This window comes from Macrobrachium nipponense, chromosome 42 (genome assembly GCF_015104395.2).
Source record: "Macrobrachium nipponense isolate FS-2020 chromosome 42, ASM1510439v2, whole genome shotgun sequence".
Classification (NCBI taxonomy): domain Eukaryota; kingdom Metazoa; phylum Arthropoda; class Malacostraca; order Decapoda; family Palaemonidae; genus Macrobrachium; species Macrobrachium nipponense.
Window position 1 is genome coordinate 5,188,516 of NC_061103.1, and position 5,000 is coordinate 5,193,515.

At 34.6% G+C, this 5,000-nt stretch overlaps 1 protein-coding gene across 5 annotated transcripts in view; it reads left to right on the plus strand.

Moving 5' to 3' along the window:
- Positions 1 to 5,000, plus strand: part of LOC135212942 (5-exo-hydroxycamphor dehydrogenase-like) — a 33,621-nt gene that overhangs the window by 10,708 nt on the left and 17,913 nt on the right. The window contains exon 1 of one of the 5 annotated variants that reach the window (XM_064246691.1): positions 572 to 1,146. The exons of 3 other annotated variants lie outside the window; for them this stretch is intronic. The gene's annotated coding sequence lies outside the window, so the exon portion shown is untranslated. Of the gene's footprint in view, positions 1 to 571; positions 1,147 to 1,477; positions 1,503 to 5,000 lie in introns of those variants that run through there. One more of the 5 variants, XM_064246692.1, reaches the window with a different exon arrangement.

Consider the following 5,000-nt stretch of genomic DNA (forward strand, 5'->3'; position numbering starts at 1 on the left):
TCTACTTGATGCAACTTTCTTCGATTATTTAGCTGTGATTACTTCGAAATTCAAGTGTTGCATTTGATGTCTTATGAAAACTGTATGCTAGTTTATTTTCGAATCTGTTTTTTGAATGTCTTCGCGTGAATTATGATTTAAATGATTTAATATTTGTTAAATTTATTACCACGTATCTATCAAAAGCACAAGAAGTATTTTGTTAATGACACAAATCTAAAATGTAAAAGTTGAGACCAACTTCTTTAAACGAACTCTACGACATTTTATTTGTTTCCAAACTGCCTGACGACTAAGTGTCTGTCTGTGTCTGTCTGGATGTCTTGTCCGTTGCATGCATTGTTGCTTGTTGCATCAGTGCAGTCACGTGAGGACACCACAAGCTGTTATTTCCATTGCAAATTGGTGATTTTGTATGTTGTTTTGTGCTAGACTGGTTTTGATTCACAAGAGGTGGTCCTTTTTTGACTTGTTTAAAACAGAAATTCTCTCTCTCTCTCTCTCTCTCTCCTCTCTCTCTCTCTCTCTCTCTCTCTCTCTCTCTCAGCATATATATACCATTTCCTGCGAATTGAATATCACAAGGCGTAAAATTACATGGCACTCTCGGTTGAAAGTGAGCAGCTCCAACCTGTCAGTGAAAAGTGAGCAGTTCCAAGCTAGCTTTCAGTTAAGAGTGAGCAACCCCAACCTGTCAGTGAAAAGTGAGCAGTTCCAAGCTAGCTTTCAGTTAAGATTGAGCAACCCCAACCTGTCAGTGAAAAGTGAGCAGTTCAAGCTAGCTTTCAGTTAAGAGTGAGCAACCCCAACCTGTCAGTGAAAAGTGAGCAAAAAATGAGCAACCCCAACCTGTCAGTGAAAAGTTAGCAACCCCAACCTGTCAGTGAAGAGTGAGGAACCCCAACTTGTCAGTGAAAAGTGAGGAACCCCAACCTGTCAGTGAAAAGTGAGCAGTTCCAAGTTAGCTTTCAGTTAAGAGTGAGCAACCCCAAGCTGTCACTTAAAAGTGAGCATCCCCAACCTGTCAGTGAAAAGTGAGCAGTCCCAAGCTGTCAGTTAAAAGTGAGCATCCCCAACCTGTCAGTGAAAAGTGAGCAGTCCCAACCTGTCAGTGAAAAGTGAGCAGTCCCAAGCTGTCAGTGAAAAGTGAGCAGTCCCAAGCTGTCAGTTAAAAGCAGTAGTTTTATTTTTATTCAATATTTTGATATTGTTCGTGCACCTTGTGACTTTCAAAGGACCTCACTCCATGGTGAAATAAAAGCAAAAACGTTCAAGTCATACAAGTCTTGTGTATAGCCATACAAGTGGTTTTAGTATACAGTTACACTAGAAAGATCTAATACTCTTCTTCCTGCAGAAGGCCAAGGACCATTTGATTGGCCTTGGTAGTTACTCTTGGAGTGATGCATAAGCTCTAGAGGACCTCTTAAGCATTCTGATTTCATGCTATTTATTACAAGTGTATGCTCAGTCATCAATGTATTTCGCGCTCAAAACTGAAGGTGTGTTTTAACTGGGTATCCTTCTTGAACCTGCAAATTTGATGGAGAGTCCTAAGTCCTTTGCTCTGACAAAAGGATAAAATATTGACTAGCTGTAATGGTTAGTTTGATAACAATCTGGAATAATACCAGTTACAATTTGTCATCTCTGTGGAGATTTTGACTCGCGTATCAGAAACCTTTAGCATTTTTATATATTTATGAAAACAAATTGCAAGTCTGAGGCTGTGAGGACCTCATACTTTCAACGTTCAGAATCTGTAGAGATAATTTTCTAAATAAGCATAAACCATAGTTTCACATATAACCATTTCTCCGTAGTTTTAGCCAAATAAATCAGTATTTCATTTCAAGCCTAATTCAGATATTTACGCATTTTGACCCCCTCGTCTATCCAGGGTATATTGTATCCCAAAGCGACCGTATAGTTAGAGTCATATTATACATTATATATTATATCTCAGTTAGTCATATTATATATTATGACAGGGGTGACTTGGTAAAACGGCTACCCGTGGATAGATCTCTTGGTATATATACCGCCTTTTCTGTAACTTTTCTCATTCATTACCTAACTGAAGAGAGAGACAGCAGTCTCCGTAATATAGTACTTACTTTCTATATTTTTTGGCGGTTTTATGGGCTCCTTTTATTAGATTATATTATATATATTTGCAGTATATCAGACAACCTTAACGTCCAGTAATAGTTCCTGCCATGTCCTCCTAGCCCTAGGTTTTAATAACATTCATATTACTCAGATCTGAAAGTGTCTTGTCATCTGTTACATTTTACACTTTTCGTAATCTGTCATGACATAATTGTATGATATTTAGGATTCCAAGTCGCTTCTAGTAGATGTTTTCATTTTTATTCTGGTAAAGATCAAAGTATATTTTGTTTTGCAAGTCCTTCGAAAATATAAAAAGTATAGAACTGACCGAAAACCACACTGAAGTATGAGTGATAATTGAAAATTTAAATGATTTACCTTTTACAATATTTATTTACATATTTAAACTCTTACATTTATTCCTAACTATACCATGGCAGTAAACGCACGCGTATACACTAATCCATATACGTATGCGCGCGCGCGCGTACAAAAAATTCGTCTAGTCATTGTGCATGTTAAGCTAGTTTGAAGGCCAGAGTTTGGTGCCTGGGACAGGTGTGAACCAGTACATGGTGGTCAGTTGATTGTTGTGTGTTGTAGCCTGGAGGAAGGGAGTAAGTAAGGCTGGCAACCGCATCTAAGAAGACTTTACAGAAACCCATATATATATATATATATATATATATATGATATATATATATATATATATAGATATATATAAATATCCCTGTATATTTATATATATATAATATATATATATATATATATATATTTATATATATATATTTATTTATATATATATATAATATATATATATACACACACATATATATATATATATATATATATATATATTATACATATACTATTTCTAGCCTGATGGTTTCATTGGAGGAAATATACAAATGTTTTGCTTTAAAAAATTTTAAATCTCTGTACATACGTAATAGATAGCTGAAAAATCATTTTAGAAAAATTGTATCATGAAGGAAAAATAGTATTATTGGAATTATAAAGAAAAAAATTGACAATTTAGAAAATTTATATAGATTAATTTTCAAAAGCCAATGATTGTAGCAGAATTCACGACAGATGACATCAATAGCCCATAAAGAAAATTTACGAAAAACAAAAATAGATTTGCTTTAAAGCAACAGAGATTGGGAAAGAATCTCATCATGATTTGCAAAAATAAGTAGATAAATAAATAAATAAAAGCGTCAAAGAAATAAAATAAAAATAATTTGTGACAATGTAGTCACCATTAAATCAAAATCTGAAGTCTATGTTATGATAAAAGAAAAATTAAAATATTTTTTTTATAAATAAGCACGAACAAAGAAATGCCAAAATAAAGTGAACAATGAGAACAAAGACATATTGTCTGTTGTGACAGCGTGGACCCAGAATGAAATAGAATTCGGAACTGTCTCCTTTTTTAAAGGGGAGCTTCGCTTACAGTTGGGAAGGTTAAACAAGGAATACAAAAGTTGTTCAAGAAGAAGAAATATTTCGTAAATATTCAAAATGGAGTTGACAGTAGATGTCGAACATTGTTAATTAAAAAGATAATTCTTTTTGATTTTCGATCTTGACTGTTCCTTGTCTTCAGATAAGGAATGTATTGAAGATGGTGTACTGTTCCTTTATCTCTCTCTCTCTCTCTCTCTCTCTCTCTCTCTCTCTCTCTCTCTCTCTCTCTCTCTCTCTCTCTCTCTCTCGTCTTGATCAGACAGGTTTTGGGCTTGAGACAAATATTACTTTTTAATTTTCAATCTTGACTGCTTGTCTTCAGATAATGAATGTGTTGAAGATGGTGGTACTCTCTCTCTCTCTCTCTCTCTCTCTCTCTCTCTCTCTCTCTCTCTCGTCTTGATCAGACAGGCTTTGGGCTTGAGACATTATTCTTTTTCTATTTTTGCTCCTCAAAAGTTTTTTTTTCTCTTTTAGGAAAAGAATGTATCAGAAATGGAAGATTTCTCTCTCTCTCTCTCTCTCTCTCTCTCTCTCTCTCTCTCTCTTCTCTCACAATTGAGACCTCCAGCTGATTGCCTCTCTCTCTCCTCTCTCTCTCTCTCACAATTGAGACCTCCAGCTGATTGCTCTCTCTCTCTCTCTCTCTCTCTCTCTCTCATAATTGAGACCTTCAGCTGATTGCTCTCTCTCTCTCTCTCTCTCTCTCTCTCTCTCTCTCTCTCTCTCAAAATTGAGACCTTCAGGTGATTGCTCTCTCTCTCTCTCTCTCTCTCTCTCTCTCTCTCTCAGCCTAGGCCTCTCCTGTTATTCAGTCCCCTTTAGTTTCAAAATGTGGAATGTGAGAGGTCACCCATTCATCTAAGGTGAAACAACTCAAGACAGGTTTCGTGCGAGTTTTGCGTTGTTCAGATAATTGCCGTAATGATTTATTTTTCGTATATCTTTATTAAATGTTTCAATATAAATTATTTACATGATTCGAATTTCATTTTGGTAGCATTTCAGGTGATTCCAATCGATTTTTTGTTGTATTATCTTTTTTTTTTTTTAATATTAATTATTCATTTGTGTCGAATTTCATTTTTGTACACTTGCAGATAATTGCAATTAATACTTTTGTTGTAATATTTATGTTTTTTTAATATTAATTATTTATAATTTTCTCTCTTCGTTTTGTTACCACCAAGTACAATATGTTTTTTATATATAAAATGGTTAAAGTACTTCAGTTAATTGCATATAATTATTTCAGGCTATTGTTAATGAGCTATTTATTTGAATTTCATTTTAATATCAACAAGCCCAGTATATACAATGTAATCTCCAGTGCTTAATCTCCTCAGACAATATTTGATTTGTGATCCAAATGATTCGACGTTCGTGATTCCAACTGGGAAAAGATACTT